Source organism: Marmota flaviventris, chromosome 1 (genome assembly GCF_047511675.1).
Source record: "Marmota flaviventris isolate mMarFla1 chromosome 1, mMarFla1.hap1, whole genome shotgun sequence".
NCBI classification, from domain to species: Eukaryota; Metazoa; Chordata; class Mammalia; order Rodentia; family Sciuridae; genus Marmota; species Marmota flaviventris.
Genome location: NC_092498.1, coordinates 62,934,455 through 62,955,346, shown reverse-complemented (window position 1 = coordinate 62,955,346; position 20,892 = coordinate 62,934,455). Strand labels below are relative to the sequence as shown.

Genomic DNA, 20,892 nt, shown 5'->3' with positions numbered 1-20,892 from the left:
AAATTCAGAGAGTCAATGCTTGACTTCTGCCACAGAGACAGCAAGGCACTTCACTTAAGAGGATTTTATCAAGGGCCATTTATGGAGAAGGCATTCCTCAGTGAATTTTCCCTTCACAATCTTTAAATCACTTTTGAGCCACTTTTTGAACATTATCCTAATGAAGCAATTGATGTTGACTTTCCATAGGCCTCTCCTGCACACACATTTTTTTTTTTTTTTTTGGGAGGGGTGTACCAGATTTAGTTAAGATATTTGTTTGCCAGATACCTACTATTTCCAAGGGCAAAAGAACATTTAATCAAAGCTCATGTTTAAATAAACATTTGGTGGTACTCATTAAAAAATTCACATTTATGTAAGTCAAAAGCAAAATAATGATCAGCTCAGTAAATTTGAGGGGATTTAAGAGAGTCATCGTTTGGTAGAAATCCTTAAGCGAAATTACTGGAAAAAATGCAAGGTGAAACCTATGGATAAAAATATGGCACAAAGAAACATGATGACAAGAACACTAGGTACATCCCAAATAATTATCTATCTGGGGTGAACAGAGGAGAGTATAAATATGACCCTGAGCTCAGCAACCACAATTCAAAATGGTTTATAAATTAGAATGATTGTAGAACATAATTTTGGAGTTTTGGGACATGGTATTTTAAGTGATAATTATAACTTAAAAGTGGCAATAAAAAATCATACAGAACTATGTTGCCTTTGAAATATCTAATATTTACCAAAAAAATTAATGAGTCAGTGGCTATCTTTAACTAAATAAAATTTGGGACAAATTAGGCACAGTTAAGGTGGCTTATTTAAAACCCAGATACAATTTTTAAAGAAGGAAAAAAATTCAAAATTCTTGGTATTAATAAATTTTCTAAGATTCACTCCAAAGTAAAAGACTATACAGGGTATTACCCAAATGTCCATAGGCATTATCATTATATATTTACACAGAAGGTTTTAATGTGAAGTCACCTTTGGCAACCTCAAAATGTATAAAAGATGAATTTCCACAATGGAATTTTATACTTGAAAGTTGTCAACTCAAAATACTAAAAAAAACAAAAGAAAATATCACCTATCAGAACAAGTTAAGATGATAAAAACATTATTCATTTAAGATGGTTCACTTAAATAACAAATAACCACCACCTTTCCCCCAGTAAACCAGAAAGAAATAGTCTTGGGCTTCAGAAGGGGAAATAATGTATCTCAGAGTATACAAATATCTGATGCCTTTTCCAGTGATTAGCCTACCATTGCTTAGTCCTAAAAAAGCAAATAAATCAAGTGAGAAGTCTGAGGAGGTCTGCTCCACACTTCTCACTTTGCATTTACAGTGGCACATGGCTGAACAAATAAGAAATAGATTCTCCATTGTCCTTCAGATATTCTCATCCTTCAGATCATCTCAGCCAGGATCATTGAAATGTCAATCATCTGAATCTTGGAGCAGTGTTTCATTTTGTCCTCTTGCAGAATTGTGTTTGTGACAACAGCCTCAAAGGAAGCATTACTGATTCTGGATATAGCTGGCCCAGAGAAGATCCCGTGAGTGAGGATAGCATACACTTTGGTGGCTCTAGCTGAGAGTAGTTTATCAGCAGCATGGCAGATGGTACCACATGTGTCAGCCATGTCACCCATGAGGATGGCCACACAGTCCTTCACATCCCCCAACAGAATCAAAGCAAATTCCACATTCAACCTGTCTGCAATTGGTGTGACCCTCTTGGCTCCCCCTGCATCCAGTGAAACCATGGTACAGTTCTTCTACTCAGTGATGTTCTCCGAATCCATTGCAGAACCGCAGGCTCCATGTATAAGTTATCCACAGGAATATATAGGAATCCCTGTATCTGAGAGGCATGCAGATCCATGGTGATGATGTGATCAGCCCCAGCAACCGAGAGCATGTTAGCCACAAGTTTTGCAGAAATTGGAGCATGACTCTTGTCCTTTTTATCTTGTCAGGCATATGGAAAACATGGGATCACTGCGGTCACCTGGATGATGAGGCAGTCTTGCAGGCATTGATCATGATGAGCAGTTCCATCAGGTTGTCATTGATTGCTCCACAGCCACTCTGGATGACATAGACATCTTCCCCTCTCACATTTCACCAAACTCAATGATGGTCTCCCGGCTACTGAACTTCTTGGTGACCACCATGCCTAGCTACAGGCCAAAGAGGTCGGCCATGCTGGGACAGGTCCTGGTGTGAGCTGCTGCTGAAGAGCATGATGTTGGGCAAGGTGAGGTGCTGGTTCTGAGGGGCGCACTGCAAGGGCGACGGGGACAATTGTAGCGACATAGACGGTTGCTGCTGCAGGAGCCGGCAAAGTGTAGCAGGTGGGCCCAAAAGCAATTTATACATTTTATTTTAACCTTGATCCTCCATTCTGTCTGATCCAGGATATTCTATATATTCATTGTTAAGAAAATTTCAACTTTTGATATTGCTTCGTCATTTCATATTTAGATCTCAGTTATATTTTTTTTAACTGATTATGTTCAGAGGAATGAGAACATATTGCGTGCCTTCTCTAAATTCATGGCTATGGATTTCCCTTGTTCTGGCCATGAGCACTTTGAGATGATAGCTCCTTGACTTTATAACACCATCTTCCAGACCCTGGACACAATTTTTTGGGTCCAAATGTTTCCAATAATCTACTTTTAAATATAGCTGCCTGCAGTCCACACACAGAGCCAATCATAACCTACTGCTTTGGGGCCAGAATGCACACAGTATTGGGCTTATCACATCCTCCCTGAGAAGCTCACACTCACCTGCTGGGTGAAAGGGAGAGAGAGAGCTCATCCTCAGGAACTAGTCTGCAGCAGGGCAGATCATAGAACTTTCAGACTTAAGCTCTGATGACCCCACTTCCATCCAAGTTTCTGGTCTTTTTGTCTGTTTTGGGATGATGTTAAGAACAATTTTATCAGGTTGAGTAATAATCACTTTCCAAGATCCGTTCCTTGGAACCATTAAAATCCTTTCCCCAAATTATGGATTCATATCATTCAGTCCAAAAAGAGGATGAAGAGATTAGAAGGAACAAAACCATGTGGATAATACCTGACAGTATCGTCTTATATTTTAAAACTTATAAATTGCAGGAAACAATGAGAGAAGCTTAACTGAGAGAGTGAGATTGATAGTCAAGTCCCCTAAAAGTGTGTTCACAGGATTATTAGATCCTTAATCCATCCCAGACAATTAACTGAATCTAAATAAAAGGAAGTGAAATGCTAAGCAAATAAAATTAGGTAATTACATAAAGCACTTGGATAATTACACTGCTGTAGTTGGCATGGTTTGAAAAAGGACATGTGAACCAACTAAGCCTATTGACTTGAAAGCTCATCTGCTATCAGAGGGAATAACAGAGACCCTATCATAGGACAGACACTTAAATGCCCCAACACAACCCAGCAGGCACAAGTTACTGTAGAAGGGGATGATGAGATGATTTAAAATTTTTTAAACATGACCAAAACTTCTAGTTAACATGGCAAATCGAATGCCTATGTTTATTTTCATGAACTCTCATAAAAATACAATGAACAAAATTTACAAAAATATGAATATAGATGTTAATGATACAGGACAGAAAACAAGTGAATATCAAAAATACTAACATTTCAACATACAGTCAATTTTAAAATTAACTAAAATTATAATTTATATTTATTCTACAAAGTTTGGAAAATCTGATATTTATTTAAACTCATGGCACATCTGAGTTTCGACTAGCTACATTTCAAGTTCTCAGTCATTACATATGGCTAGTGGCTACTGTCTTGGATGGGACAATAGATGTCAAGAAATATCCATACTTATTGCCCAAAATTTAAGAATAAATGGAAAATTGTTCATTTGAGGAAAACCTCTCAAATATAAGACAAAATTTTACTACAAATAAGCAGCTAATAAGATTGAATGTAAAAAGGATGTTTAAATAAACAAAGTTTTTTATGACTAATATCTTCACGCAACTAAGGGAAGATATTGCATTAATGAAGATGGTAAAATAGAAAAACAAGGCACTATAAGAATCAAAAAATGAAATATAGCAAACTAGAAAATATAGTGATTGAAGAAATAATCCAGCACAATGATTGGGATGTTAGAACAAGATTAGAGTTGTAGAGTAAATTCAACTGCCATACAGTGAGATTTCCATAGAAATTGAAGTAAAACCAGAAACAAAATGGAGAAATTAAGAGAGAATGCAATAATGTTTTCGGTAATTGATAGACATTACTCTCTATTGTGCAAGAGCCCATCTGTCTACAACTTAAAAGACCACATGCCATGACCAACCTACTCATCTTCAAAGCATTACAGAAGATCAAACTAATAAGTACAAGATCTTAAAAGACTAATGGATGGGAGCGTAATATTACATGAATCAGAAAGAAAATGCTTTCACAGCAATACTTGGAATTTAGAAATAAATCAATAAATCTTTTTAAAACTGAGAAAAAATAATTCCCTCCTGCTATTCATTGTGCAATCAAACCTTCAAGAATTCAACCCAATTTACAAGAATATTAACCAAGTAAATTGTTTAAGCTCCCAGAATATAAACTTCAAAACAAGGATGTAAACCAAAAAAATAAGACAGAAATGAGGAAATAGTTTATCTGACAACTAAGATACAAAGGGATTTTCCAGAGAGAGGTTGAGAGTCTTGACCCAGGAGTTAGGAAGAGACCACAGGGGGGAAAAATTATCTAGAAGAGCAAAGAATTTAAGGTGGGGATTATTATCACCAAAATAAGTAAATTGTACCAGAAAGAAATTAATTATTATACACCTTTTTGTTCTATTAAAAATATTTATAATAATGATGATGTAGATATCAACAGTATTAAAAAAGCAACAGCATTAATTAGTTGAAATGAGAAGTATTTATGTGGAGATAGTCGTAGGATATGGAATGGTAATATAAAAGCTAAATCCTTTTTTCACACCAGGCATCAAGGACTAATGGTTAAAACATTTAAAAAAAAATCAAGTAATACCACTATATCTAGAAATAGTTTAAAGTGTTCCTTCATAGAAAACAGCATAAGGATTTACAGTTTACAAAAATAAGGCAGTTGTTTTTTGTAACACTATTTCTTTTTTCAATGACAAACATTCCGTTGATACACATGGCAGTGCTAGGAATTAAATCTAGAGTTATGTTACCAGCTCTTTTTAAAACTTGAAATGGGGTCTTACTAAGGTGTTGAAACTGACCTTGAATTTACAATCCTGCCTCAGCCTCCTGAGTTACTGGAATTCCAGCATGTGCCACTACACCTGGCTCAAATACATTTTTATCCAAGATCATATTTCAGTTGAGTGTGGTCAATACTGCTTCCCAATCTTTTACCCCTGCCTCCATCTTGCGATTCTTACCTTCCCTGTAGCGATTTTTTCTTGCCTCCTTTACTTTAAGAATATCTCTGGAAATCTGTCTTCTCAGACTATAGCTTTATCTTCTACTACAGAGAAGATTGAATCCATCTACTTTATAGTCTTGACCTCTCTACAAAAATGTCCCTGTAAATCAGCGATCCCTTTCTCTGAAATCACATTCATAAAGAAAGAATATCTGTCTTTTGGACACATCCTTTTCAATTATAGTTTTGACTTCTCTGGGCTAGGGATTGGCTTAGATTTGGGCTGCGACCAAAGTTAGATCCTTGCAATACTGCCTAGAATTGGTCATATTTTACTATCCCAGAATGAGTGCCTGGAACAAATAGGGCCAATCAGGACCCATGCCAAGTTTGTGAAGTTGGGATGAATACACATTAGTCTCTTCTCTGATAGAAATACAAAAATTTATTACATACAAGAATTTAGAGTTGTTGGTAACCAGGATCCTGGAGAATGCACAATGCAGTCTGCAGAAGAGACTGACTTTTCTTGTTTAATAAAATATAGTTTAATAATATCCCCAAACAGGGAAATTGAATATATTAGTTACAAACATTGAAAACTAACTCTTTAGAATGCTAAAATATAATGTCTAGTAATGCATTTTAGAACGATAATTAACGTCCAAATAGCAGATTAATTATGTGATGAAGTTTTCTAAGTAATATCTGTTAACATGGAGAACAGTCTCTCTCTCTCTCATACATACACATACACACACACACACACACAGAGTTTCCTCTGAAATAAAAATTATAGACATATTATTCTTGCCTGAACATTAATAAAGTGTTATTCTTGCCTGAACATCTAGATTCAATGGAATTATGCTATATTTTCCTTGTGAGTATTATGTTTATAGCACCAGTATAAAACTCATTTCCACTACTTAATTTTATCCAATAATATAATTCAATGTGTGATTAGAATTATATACCAGAAACTAAAATTTCCTTAATCACAAAATGTATAAAATAACTAGAATAAGCACTCCTTAAAAGGGTAATAATTTTAAAGGGAATCATTTAGAAAACTAAAATATAAAAACAACTTGAGAATCATAGATCTCAGAAGGATTAGTGTATAAATAAATTTACATGGAGCAAATACACAAGGCAGGGAGAGATGAGGGTACCTTGAAATTGTTAGTACTTCTGTGCTCTTTACAAGGTAGGTCTAGATTCTAGATATGCAGAAAGACAAAACACTGTGCTAAATAGCTTTGGCATTCCTAATCACACATTTCTGAAACTAAACAATGAACAAGACTGAAGTTTGCCTTGGGGTCAGATTTTTCTCTTGTGAACTTATTACTTACACACTAACGCTACAGTAAACTTCAGGATTATTTGTGACCTCAAAGATTTTATCATTTTTTCAACACTTCTAATGGCCCTTAAACAAACCATCAGTACTTTTTAGAAATATTTACACATTTAAAAAATATCCCAAGGTTATTCTTGTAAAATAATTTTTGGACATTATTTGCAAATTGGGTATTACAGTTGGATATTATACATAAAATGGCATGCATGTTTTTATAAACTATTGCTATCTCATCCTGTATATCAGAAAATCAACTAATTAGAAAGCATGAATTTATTTGCTTAGAACAGACCAAGACATTACAGCCAATTGCTTACCAGTTCCCAATTATCTGCCCTGTAATTCTAGAAGATTCTATTGTTGTAATCATTTTTCTTTGTCAAAAAAATTAAAAACACATTTGGGACACTTTGATACACTACTATACAAAATGGGAAACAAAAAAACTATATTCATGAATTCAGATCATAGATAATAAAAAAGAACTATAGCATTGGAATATTCTTTATACAGTAACTGGTACAAATTTCTCATTCTAAGAAGCAGAAATATACCATTAGAAATTATTTTTTCAATGTCAGACAGTAAAAAGATGGGAACCAAGCTCAAGTCTCAATTCTGCAATCTAAAAGAGATATTAAAGATCAACATGTCAGGAAAAAAACAAATTACATACTTTTTTTCTTCTCTCACACCACAGTGAACACTGACAACAGATGCATGGAGGATTCCCCCACACACCCAGCAAGCAATGGACTGCTGCAGACAAGAAATGGATAGCCTCTAACCTAATTCAATTCCAATATTATGGAAACCAAGGGAAAATCAGAATAAATCCTCTAGACTCAACTAGCTGCACTTCTTTTTATTTTAAAATCACAAATTGTGGAGGTCACATAACTAAGCAACTAGCTTTGCTATAGATAATCCCTAAAATCCTCCCCACCGCCCCAGGAACTTGGAGGTTGCTTTGGTCTATCTCCAAAAAGTTGAAACCACCACCTCTGCATTTGGGCCTAAGCAAGTGTCTAAGATGTGACTTTTGACACCAGAAGTCCAGATGTCCACCTTCAGACCATGCTAATGCAGACACTTCTAAATATGGACCCTATGAAGAACCATGAAGTTTGATTATGCATGCACAAACACCAAATTACTTCACTTTTCCTCACCTCCAATCACTTTCCCCACATCTTACACCACCCTGTTTCTTTATCCCATAAATATCCCAAAACATTCCCTGGGAGGCTGATTTGAGGTTTGTCTCTGGTCTTCACAACTGGCTATCTTGTAACTTTTTTTCAAAACCTGATCATTTCAGTGATTGGCATACTAGGAAAAGTGGGCCTCATTCAATACTGCTAATATATATCTGCAGGTAGCATCAGATCCCTCAGGTTGAGGATTCATTCCCTAATACTGTGCCCCACTGAAGATCCCAGCTGCTAGCCCTAGGTTATGTAACCTGTGCTCTGACTGGCTAAAAATCTTGGTTCCCAAAATACCCTCATAGTCTTTAACTTGCTAGAGCAGCTCAGAGAACTCAAGAACATTTTTTTTAAATTTTTTTACATTTACCTGCTTATTATGAAGGGTATTAAAAGATACAAGTGAAGAGATGCATAGATTGAGGTACAGAAAGAAAAACCACAGAGCTTCCTTGCCCTCTCCAGGTATACCACCATCCAGGTGTGTTCAGCTATCAGGAAGCTTTCCAAACTTTACTGTTTTAGATTTTCATGGAGATTTTTTTTCTGGGCATGATTGAAACATGGACAACTGTGCTGAAATATGATTAGACACAAAGGGTATGATCTAATGTAAGGCTGAGTGGGGAAACGCAGTAAGGCCAGTCTGTTCAGATTCTTCTTGGTCTGTGTGCTAACATTCCTCCCTCCAGGGGATAGGGCAGGACCTCTCTGGAATGAGGAGGGTCTTATGACCTACTATTAGACAAAAGGCAGGTCAGATAATTTCTTTATGACCAGTTCCAGGACAGAAAGCAGGATGTTGTGTGTGTGTGTGTGTTTGTGTGTGTGTGTGTGTGTGTTGTGGGAGGAGGGAAGATGGATATTGGAGTTTCTACAGTCTGCCTGTGGAAAGAAGAATTGCAGTTTCTACAGCCTTCCTGAGGATAAAGTTATGAGTCAGGAACCATTGACAAAAAACAAAAAAATTATATAAATAATAAATAAATATATATATATATATATATATATATATATATATATATATATACACACACATACACACACACACACTCACATATTCATAGTTATTTCATTTTTCCCCTAAATGAAACAACAGTTCAGATTGTTCATATGTGATTTGTCTTCTCAAATCTTAACCATAAGATGATTATGTACCCATTTTCCAAGCAAATAAACTGAGGCACTTAGAAGTTATATCATTTACTCAAGGTCTCAAAATCTTATCAGGGAAATTTTAAGAGTTTTCATGAAGCATTCTTCTAAAACTTTTTTTTTTTTTTTTGAAAGAACTAATTATAAAGAGCAAAGAGAACACCCAAGCCAAATTAAGGATGTAGAGGGAGGAAGGGGTTAAGGATCTAATCTAGTCAAACACTTCCTGACCATTGACTATATTCCAAACTTTAAGCTTGGCACTGGAATACAAAGACAAATGAAACATGATCTTTAAAATATTGTTTTGTTGAAAGGAAATAGATTAAAAATAATAAAAGGGCTTCAGTAGATGGATAAGACATTTCTAATAACACAAGAGGAAGAGGAAGCAGTAGAAATAGAAGAGCTTGCATAAATTCAGTTTCAGGAAGGAAATGAAAGAGTGTTTGTAGTGAAATGAGATAGCAACAGGGTTGTGTAGGGAAGACCTTTAGTTTCCTTGCTTAATATTCTAAGGAGCTTGAACTTTAATCTCTAAACAAAATAGAACTATTAATTATGAAACTAGGTATTGTCAGGATAAGCCTTTCCATCTCTAAAGGTCACATGAAAAGCAGTAAATCAGGATAAATCTGACTGGAGGACTAATGACACTAAAAAGACAAAGTCCTGAACTAAAACTTGTATTCAGCCTTTTGAAGTGAGCTGGGCCCATTCTATCTAAACAGGGTTTGGATAAGGGAAGAATGTGCTTGAATTGGATGGAAGCAGTACAGAGGGCTGTAATCTTGGAAAGCCGACTGTGAGAGTATTCGTCATGAGTGAGAGAAATACTCTTGTAAGTTGTTTTGATGGCACTCTGGGACATAAGCTTTGGGGGTAGAAAGAAAAACGAATTGGATAAGAACTAAATTGATAGTCTGTAAAAGCAGATAAATTACTAAAGGTTGAAAGAATAGAAGGACCTCATTTATATTGGCTCTGGGTGAAACGATAAATACATGTATAAAGCTAAGAAATAGCTGAGCAGACAACAGAGCTCATTTGACACTATGGAATGATTAATTTCCCATTTTGCTCTACCCGAGGTAACAGTTGGTGTCTTGGTGTTAGAGTTTTTCTCCAAGGTGTGTCTTCCAAGGTAGCACAGAATCAGGCAGCACCTCAGTGGCATGGGACATGGGGTGAGGTGGAAAGTTGGCTGTAAGAGGAAGATGGAGGTGTTAAGAGAGTGAAGGTCAAGAGACAGAGGCCTTCCCTGAAAATGCCATAAACCAATAGGCAAGAGAGATGATCAGTTCATTTTACGTAGTGTGGAGTTAGGAACTGGAATCAGGTAAAGAAGAACGTCAGGAAGAAGCAATGAATGAAATGATTACCTTAATCTACTCTCTGGTAAGCATATATGTAGATTATCTCAATGGCCACTGGGTATATAATACGTAAGTGCATTATGACATTTAAAGAAGTAGGATAAAAAAGAGAAAGAGAACCTATGCCTAAACCCAAAGAAAACTAAGAAGACTCTAAGAAATGATATGGGGAGTTTCTGCAGTTAAAAACAATCACTACTATTTGCCCAAAAGCCTACGTTTTTCTTGGAAAATGAAGATTAAACATAAAGAAATGCGAGATGACCATTTTATTCTTGTATAATTTATACAATTGCTTTAAAAATATTTGTCATCTATAAAAGTTTCCACAACCAAGTACAGGAATATTTCCTGTAAGAAAACTGATTACAGTTACGTTTTATTTCCATTTCAAATTGATATTTGCTACAAAGCTGGGCATACAAAATATCCCATTAACCAACAGGAAAACCAGTAATAAATTTTCATCTGTAATAGCCTTCCAGACAATAATATTAAAAAACTTAATATATTCCAAAAAGTATGTTATCTAATTATATGCAAATTTGATCATATATATATTGACAAAATATATAACCCTATATATTTTGTGTGTGTGTGTATAATGGGTTCCAAGATTACTATTTTAATTTCCTAAATAACCAGTTCTTATTGGTTGTATTATAAATACTTGTATAAAGCTATTCACATTATTTACCTTTTATTACTACTAACAAAAAGTCAACTCAATTATAAGGATCCCACTCATTTATCTATTAGACCATTTAGATTAAAGGGTCAAAAGTACTACCATGAACTCTGTAAAACTTGAGTAAACTCCCTGTCCTAAACATATGATGGGCATCCTTAATCTTAAATATATATATATATATATATATATATATATATATATATATACACACACACACACACACACACACAACAAAGAAACCTCATTGTTCCATTAAAAGATAAAGTTTAGTTAGAATTTTAACTTCTCAACTTTAGTTTCTTCTTAAGTAAATTTTTATTTTTGTCTCACATAAAACCAAGCTACATATTTAACTTAAAAATAGGAAAGATGAAATGGAACCTTCTGGAAGAATATAAACCATAAAGGGAAAGTAAAGAATTTACACCATTCTTTGACTAAATGATATCATTAAGTTAAAGGGCAAACTATAAACTTCAATTAAAATAGCTTATTAGCAAAATAATATAAATAGAGCAGAAGTAGAAAGAAAAATATGATAGTCAATGCAAAAATGTTTAAGTCCAAAAAAAAAAAAAGATCAGAAGATGAAAGACACTGAAGGCACAAATGGAAAGATACCCTACTTTTTCATCAATTGCAACAATTAACATTGTTAAAAATGTCTATATTACTCAGATCAATGTAGAAGCTCCATTAAATCTATCAAAATACTAAGGACAATATTCACAGAAATAAAATAAATAAGTAAATAAACAAATAACACATAATTTGTACGCAGTTTCAGAAGGCCCTAAAGAGCAAAGCCAATCTTGAGCAAAAGGAATAAAGTTGGAAGACCACATTACTTTACTACAAAATACACTACAGTTACAATAGCCTAACAACATGGAACTGATGTAAAAACAGACACAAAGACGAATGGGAGAGAATGAAAGGAGTACCCAGAAATATACCCATGTATTTTTATTGCAAATTGATTTTTTTTTAAATTTTTTATTGTTGGTTGTTCAAAACATTACAAATTTCTTGACATATCATATTCCACACTTTGATTCAAGTGGGTTATGAACTCCCACCTTCACCCCATACACAGATTGCAGAATCACATCAGTTACACATCCATTGATTTACATATTGCCATACTAGTGTCTGTTATGTTCCGCTGCCTTTCCAATCCTCCACCATCCCCCCTCCCCACCTCTCCCCTCCCCTCCCCTCCTCTCTCTCTACCGCCTCCACTGTATAACCCTGAGGGTCTCCTTCCATTTCCATGCAATTTCCCTTCTCTCTCCCTTTCCCTCCCACCTCTCATCCCTGTTTAATGTTAATCTTCTTCTCCTGCTCTTCGTCCCTACTCTGTTCTTAGTTACTCTCCTTATATCAAAGAAGACATTTGGCATTTGTTTTTTAGGGATTGGCTAGCTTCACTTAGCATAATCTGCTCTAATGCCATCCATTTCCCTGCAAATTCTATGATTTTGTCATTTTTTAATGCAGAGTAATACTCCATTGTGTATAAATGCCACATTTTTTTTTTTATCCATTCGTCTATTGAAGGGCATCTAGGTTGGTTCCACAGTCTTGCTATTGTGAATTGTGCTGCTATGAACATCGATGTAGCAGTGTCCCTGTAGCATGCTCTTTTTAGGTCTTTAGGGAATAGACCAAGAAGGGGAATAGCTGGGTCAAATGGTGGCTCCATTCCCAGCTTTCCAAGAAATCTCCATACTGCTTTCCAAATTGGCTGCACCAATCTGCAGTCCCACCAGCAATGTACAAGTGTACCCTTTTCCCCACATCCTCGCCAGCACTTGTTGTTGTTTGACTTCCTAATGGCTGCCAATCTTACTGGAGTGAGATGGTATCTTAGGGTGGTTTTGATTTGCATTTCTCTGACAGCTAGTAATGGTGAGCATTTTTTCATGTACTTGTTGATTGACTGTATGTCCTCCTCTGAGAAGTGTCTGTTCAGGTCCTTGGCCCATTTGTTGATTGGGTTGTTTGTTCTCTTATTGTCTAATTTTTTGAGTTCTTTGTATACTCTGGATATTAGGGCTCTATCTGAAGTGTGAGGAGTAAAGATTTGTTCCCAGGGTGTAGGCTCCCTATTTACCTCTCTTATTGTTTCTTTTGCTGAGAAAAAAACTTTTTAGTTTGAGTAAGTCCCATTTGTTGATTCTAGTTATTAACTTTTGTGCTATGGGTGTCCTATGGAGGAATTTGGAGCCCGACCCCACCGAATGTAGATCGTAGCCAACTTTTTCTTCTATCAGATGGCGTGTCTCTGATTTGATATCAAGCTCCTTGATCCATTTTGAATTCACTTTTGTGCATGGCGAGAGAAAGGGATTCAGTTTCATTTTGTTGCATATGGATTTCCAGTTTTCCCAGCACCATTTGTTGAAGATGCTATCCTTCCTCTATTGCATGCTTTTCGCCCCTTTATCAAATATAAGATAGTTGTAGTTTTGTGGATTGGTTTCTGTGTCCTCTATTCTGTACCATTGGTCCACCCGCCTGTTTTGGTACCAGTACCATGCTGTTTTTGTTACTATTGCTCTGTAGTATAGTTTGAAGTCTGGTATCGCTATACCGCCTGATTCACACTTCCTGCTTAGCATTGTTTTTGCTATTCTGGGTCTTTTATTTTTCCATATGAATTTCATGATTGCTTTCTGTATTTCTACAAGAAATGCCGTTGGGATTTTGATTGGCATTGCATTAAACCTATAGAGAACTTTTGGTAATATCGCCATTTTGATGATGTTAGTTCTGCCTATCCATGAACAGGGTATATTTTTCCATCTTCTAAGATCTTCTTCTATTTCTCTCTTTAGGTTTCTGTAGTTTTCATTGTATAAGTCTTTCACCTCTTTTGTTAGGTTGATTCCCAAGTATTTTATTTTTTTTTGAAGATATTGTGAATGGAATGGTTGTTCTCATTTCCATTTCAGAGGATTTGTCGCTGATATACAGGAATGCCTTTGATTTATGCGTGTTGATTTTATATCCTGCCACTTTGCTGAATTCATTTATTAGCTCTAATAGTTTCTTTGTAGAGCCTTTTGGGTCTGCTAGGTATAGAATCATGTCACCTGAAAATAGTGATAATTTAAGTTCTTCTTTTCCTATTTTTATGCCTTTAATTTCTTTCGTCTGTCTAATTGCTCTGGCCAGTGTTTCGAGAACTATGTTGAACAGAAGTGGAGAGAGAGGGCATCCCTGTCTTGTTCCAGATTTTAGAGGGAATGCCTTCAATTTTTCTCCATTCAGAATGATGCTAGCCTGAGGCTTAGCATAGATTGCTTTTACAATATTGAGGTATGTTCCTGTTATCCCTAGTTTTTCTAGAGTTTTGAACATAAAGGGATGCTGTACTTTGTCGAATGCTTTTTCCGCATCTATCGAGATGATCATATGGTTCTTATTTTTAAGTCTATTGATGTGGTGAATAACATTTATTGATTTCCGTATATTGAACCAGCCTTGCATCCCAGGGATGAATCCTACTTGATCATGGTGTACAATTTTTTTGATATGTTTTTGTATCCGATTCGCCAGAATTTTATTGAGGATTTTTGCATCTAGGTTCATTAGAGATATTGGTCTGTAGTTTTCTTTCTTTGAAGTGTCTTTGTCTGGTTTAGGTATCAGGGTGATGTTGGCCTCATAGAATGAATTTGGAAGTTCTCCCTCCTTTTCTATTTCCTGAAGTAGCTTGAAAAGTATTGGTATTAGTTCTTCTTTAAAGGTTTTGTAAAATTCTGCTGTATACCCATCCGGACCTGGGCTTTTCTTAGTTGGTAGTCTTTTTATGGTTTCTTCTATTTCCTCAATTGATATTGGTCTGTTTAGGTTTTCTATATCCTCCTGACTCAATCTGGGCAGATCATATGACTTAAGAAATTTATCTATGCCTTCACTATCTTCTAATTTGTTGGAGTATAAGGATTCAAAATAGTTTTTGATTATCTTCTGTATTTCTGAAGTGTCTGTTGTGATATTGCCTTTTTCATCCCGTATGCTAGTAATTTGAGTTCTCTCTCTTCTTCTCTTCGCTAGCATGGCTAAGGGTCTGTCGATTTTGTTTATTTTTTCAAAGAACCAACTTTTAGTTTTGTCAATTTTTTCAATTGTTTCTTTTGTTTCAATTTCTTTAATTTCAGCTCTGATTTTAATTATTTCTTGCCTTCTACTTCTTTTGCTGTTGTTTTGCTCTTCTTTTTCTAGGATTTTGAGATGAAGTATGAGATCATTTATTTGTTGGTTTTTTCTTTTTTTAAGGAATGAACTCCAAGCAATGAATTTTCCTCTTAGAACTGCTTTCAATGTGTCCCATAGATTCCGATATGTTGTGTCTGTGTTTTCATTTATCTCTAAGAATTTTTTAATTTCCTCCTTGATGTCTTCTATAACCCATTGATCATTCAGTAACCTATTGTTCATTCTCGAAGTGATGTATGCTTTTTCCTTCCTTCTTTTATCGTTGATTTTCAGTTTCATTCCATTATGATCAGATAAGATGCATGGTATTATCTCTACTCCTTTATATTGTCTAAGAGTTGCCCTGTTACATAATATATGATCTATTTTTGAGAAGGATCCATGTGCTGCTGAGAAAAAAGTGTAACTGCTTGATGTTGGGTGGTATATTCTATATATGTCAATTAAGTCTAGGTTATTAATTGTGTTATTGAGTTCTATAGTTTCCTTAATCAACTTTTGTTTGGAAGATCTGTCCAGTGGCAAGAGAGGTGTGTTGAAGTCTCCCATGATTATTGTATGGTGGTCTATTAGACTCTTGAACTTGAGAAGAGTTTGTTTGATGAACATAGCTGCACCATTGTTTGGGGCATAAATATTTATGATTGTTATGTCTTGTTGGTGTATGGTTCCCTTAAGCAGTATGTAGTGTCCCTCTTTATCCCTTTTGATTAACTTTGGCTTGAAATCTATTTTATTTGATATGAGTATGGACACTCCTGCTTGTTTCCGAAGTCCATATGAGTGATATGATTTTTCCCAACCTTTCACCTTCAGCCTATGTATGTCTTTTCCTATCAAATGCGTCTCCTGTAGGCAGCATATTGTTGGGTCTTGTTTTGTGATCCATTCTACTAGCCTGTGTCTCTTAATTGGTGAGTTTAAGCCATTAACATTTAGGGTTATTATTGAGATATGGGTTGTTCTTCCAGCCATATTTGTTTATTTCTGTTACTAAACATAGTTTGTTTTCCTCTTTGATTATTTCCCCCCCCTTTACTGTCCTACCTCCCACTGTTGGTTTTCATTGTTATTTTCCATTTCCTCTTCCTGTAATGTTTTGGCGAGGATGTTTTGAAGAGATGGTTTTCTAGCTGCGAATTCTTTAAACTTTTGTTTATCGTGGAAGGTTTTAATTTCATCTTCCATGCTGAAGCTTAATTTCGCTGGATACACAATTCTTGGTTGGAACCCATTTTCTTTCAGTGTTTGAAATATGTTATTCCAGGATCTTCTAGCTTTCAGAGTCTGTGTTGAAAGATCAGCTGTTATCCTGATTGGCTTACCCCTAAAATGTGAGCTGCTTCCTTTCTCTTGTAGCTTTTAAAATTCTCTCCTTATTCTGTATGTTGGGCATCTTCATTATAATGTGTCTAGGTGTGGATCTCTTATGATTTTGCACATTCGGCGTCCTGTAGGCTTCTAGGATTGGGGATTCTGTCTCATTCTTCAAGTCTGGGAAGTTTTCTCGTATTATTTCATTGAATAGATTGCTCATTCCTTTGGTTTGGAGTTCTGTATCTTCCTGTATCCCAATGACTCTTAAGTTTGGTCTCTTAATGTTATCCCATATTTCTTGGATGTTCTGCTCATGGTTTCTTAACAGTCTTGCTGAGCTGTCTATGTTCTTTTCCAGTTGAAATACTTCATCTTCATTGTCTGATGTTCTATCTTCTAAGTGTTCTACTCTGCTGGTAGTATTCTCCATTGAGTTTTTAAGTTGGTTTATTGCTTCCTGCATTTCTACGATTTCTGTTTGTTTGTTTTTTATAACTTCTATCTCCCTGTATAGTTGATCCTTTGCTTCCTGGATTTGTTTGCATAATTCATTGTCGAAGTGATCTTTCATTGTCTGATTTTGCTGTCTAATGTCTTCCTTGATACTCCAGATCATCTGAAGCATGTATATCCTGAATTCTTTATCTGACATTCCATCTGCTGCAGCTGTTACCTCTTCTAAAGTTGCGTTGACCTGCATTGCTTGTGGTCCTTTCTTTCCTTGTCTTTTATACTGCTTGCGTTTCTATCTTGCAGGAGCGGGCGGCGGCTCTGCTCTCTCCTTATTCCAATTGGGGTGTCGTGACTACCATGCCAGCAGGTCTCTGGGCACTGGCGGCGGCTCTGTTCTGCCCCTACTCCAATTGGGGTGACGAGTGTACCACACCGGCAGGCCACCGGGCCTGATCCGCTGGTTGGTTGCAGGTTTGCCTACCCTGCAGGCGCGGGCGGCGGCTCTGCTCTGCCCCTTCTCCAAATGGGGTGACGTGTCTGTCGTACCGGCAGGCCACTGGGCCTGTCCCACTGGTCAGTTGCAGGTCTGCCCACCTTTTGGGCACGGGTGGTGGCTCTGCTCTGCCCCTACTCCAATTGGGGTTTCGTGACTACCCCGCCTGCAGGTCGCTGGGCCTGTTCCTGGCATGGGCGGCGACTCTGCTCTGCCCCTACTCCAATTGGGGTGACGTGTGTACCACTCCGGCAGGCTCCTGGGCCTGATCCGCCGGTCTGTTGTAAGTCTGCCTGCCTTGCAGGTGCGGGCGGCGGCTCTGCCCTGCCCCTCCTACCACGCCTGCGGACCGCTAGGCCTGATCTGCAGGTTGGTCACAGGTCTGCTCACCCTGCGGGCACGGGTGGCGGTTCCGCTCCGCCCCCACTCCAATTGGGGTCACGTGACCACCACACCGGCAGGGCCTGATCCGGGCGTGGGCGAGGGATCTGCTCTGCCCCTATTCCAGTTGGGGTGACGTGTGTACCACGCTGGCAGGCCGCTGGGCCTGACCCGCCAGTCTGTCACAGGTCTGCTTACCTTGCAGGCATGGGCGGCGGCTCTGCCCTGCCCCTCCTACCATGCCCGTGTACCACTGGGTCGCAGGTCTGCCCACCTTGCGGGCGCGGGTGGCGGCTCCGCTCCGCTCCCTCTCCAATTGGGGTCACGCGATCACCACGCCGGCGAGCCGCTGGGCCTGCTCTGGGCGCTGGCGGTGGCCCGGCTCCTCCCCTCTGGCTCGACAACAAATCGAGAGAGACTCGGGTGTCTGTGCCTCAGCCCCCCTACCAGGAGACCAACTGTTTCTGTCGCCGCTGGTATTGATGAAGTTCTCTCCTCCGCCGCTTTCTGATGACATCAGATCTCTGCCATGTTGGTATCCTATGCGGATGGCAGCATTTCGTTCCCCTTGCCGGGCAACCAAAGCAACAGGTGAGTCCTGACCGGCCCTCAGCAGGACCCGGACCGAGAAGCAGTTTCCGCAGGCTCCTAGCCCTGGGCCAGGGCAGTTCCGGGAGCCGGAACTCAGCTGCTCCGTGCTCGGTGTATGCTCTGATAAGAGCAGGCTCCAAGAAGCAGTTTCCGCTGGCTCCTTAGCCCTGGGCCAGGGCAGTTCCGAGGGCCGGAACTCAGCTGCTCCGTGCTCGGTGTATGCTCTGATAAGAGCAGGCTCCAAGAAGCAGCCTCCGCGGGCTCCCCAGGACTGGGTCAGGGCAGTTCCGGGAGCCGGAACTCGGTCGCCCCGCGCTCGGTGCACGCTCCGATAAGAGCAGGCTCTAAGAAGCACCCAGGCACTGAGCCCGAGCAATCTGTCTGCAAGCCGCAGGCGAATGGCAGCCTAAAATTACCTGTTCTATGGCTGAATGAGCTGCAGTCAGTCGAAAACAGGGATGGTGACATCAGCGCTCCAACATGGTGGCCGCTGGCCTCCTCTGTGGTCTGACCGGTGTGGAGAACCAAAATGGACCGCTTCCTTCCCCCGTCTCGAACCCAGAATTCAGCCCTGAGTACGGTGCTTGCATGGCTGGCAGAAACTGCAGCACTGTATCCCTGCGTGGCTATCTCCTCGTTTCCCAGCGCGCGCTGCAGACTCTAGCTGCAGGGCGATTTGCTGAATAAGCAGTGTTACCCTCCGTGCGACAAATCTCTCTCGTTTGAGTCCCCGTAGCTGATCCTCATGCGATGGAAATCCTTCCTCCAGGTTCCGGAGCACCCCACTATTGCTGGAAATTCCTAACAAGATAGCCTTTAGCCGTCCTGACTTGTCATACTCCCACACAGTGACGCAGCACACGGGGGCAATGCACTCCCCTCGCTGCCATCTTCCCGATCCCCGCCAATTGATTTTTTAAAAAGGTGTCAAGAACACACAACAGGGAAACAATAGTCTTTTCACTAAATGGGAATATATATATATATACACACCCATATATATATATATACACACACCCATATATATATATATATACACACACCCATATATATATATACACACACATATATACACACACATATATACACACACATATATACACACACACATATACACACACACATATACACACATATATATATATGTGTGTATATATATATATATATATATATAGAGAGAGAGAGAGAGAGAGAGAGGATGAAATAAAAAAACCTTCTCCCCATATAAAAAAATTCAACTTAAAATTAAGATCTTAAATTGAAATTAATAGGGAAAAACCTAGGGAGAAATCTCCATAACATTGGTCTTGGTGATGATCTTTTTTCCCCTTTTAAAAAAATGTTTGACTCAAAAGCACAGTTTAAAAAAAGAGCAGAGGAATATTAAATCAAACTAAAATCCTTTTGCATAGCCAAGGGAATAAAGCCCACAGAATGGAAGAAAGTATTTGCTAACTACACCTTGGATTGGAAATTAATCCCTATAAGGGATTAATATACAAAATATATAAGGAATCCAAAGAAGTTAATAGCAAGAAAAGAACACAATTTAGATAGGCAAATGACCTAAATAAACATTTCTTAAAAAATGTAAAAGTGATGAACAGGTATATAAAAAAAATTCTTAACATTATAGATCATCAGGGAGGCGCAAATCAAAACTGCAATGATGTCATTTTACTCCTATAAAGATATGTCTCCTTTAAGTCAGTTGGGTATAAAACAAGGAGTGTAATAGCTGGGTCAAATGGTGTTTCCATTGCCAATTTTCCAAGGAATCTCCATACTGCTTTCCAGAGTGGTTGCACCAATTTGCAGTCCCACCACCAATGTAAGAGTGTGCCCTTTCCCCCACATGCTCACCAACATTTATTGTTGTTTGTATTCTTAATAGCTGCCATTCTGACTGGAGTGAGATGAAATCTTACAGTGGTTTTTGATTTGCATTTTTCTAATTGCTAGAGATGTTGAGAATTTTTTTCATAAAATTGTTGATTGGTTTATATCATCTTCTAAGAAGTGTCTGTTCAGGTCCTTGGTAATTTATTGATTGGGTTATTTGTTTTTTGATGTTAAGATATTTTAGTTCTGTATATATTTTAGAGATTAGTGCTCTATCTGATGTGCATGTGGTAAAAATTTGCTCCCATTCTGTAGGCTCTCTATTCACTGATTGTTTCTTTTGCTGAGAAGAAGATTTTTAGTTTGAATCCATCCCATTTATT

At 38.0% G+C, this 20,892-nt stretch overlaps 1 protein-coding gene and 1 pseudogene across 1 annotated transcript in view; both read right to left on the bottom strand.

Moving 5' to 3' along the window:
- Cd36 (CD36 molecule (CD36 blood group)) overlaps positions 1-20,892 on the bottom strand; it is a 91,582-nt gene that overhangs the window by 58,809 nt on the left and 11,881 nt on the right. The window lies entirely within an intron of this gene.
- On the bottom strand, positions 1,341-2,320 carry LOC114085197 (ribose-phosphate pyrophosphokinase 2 pseudogene; annotated as a pseudogene).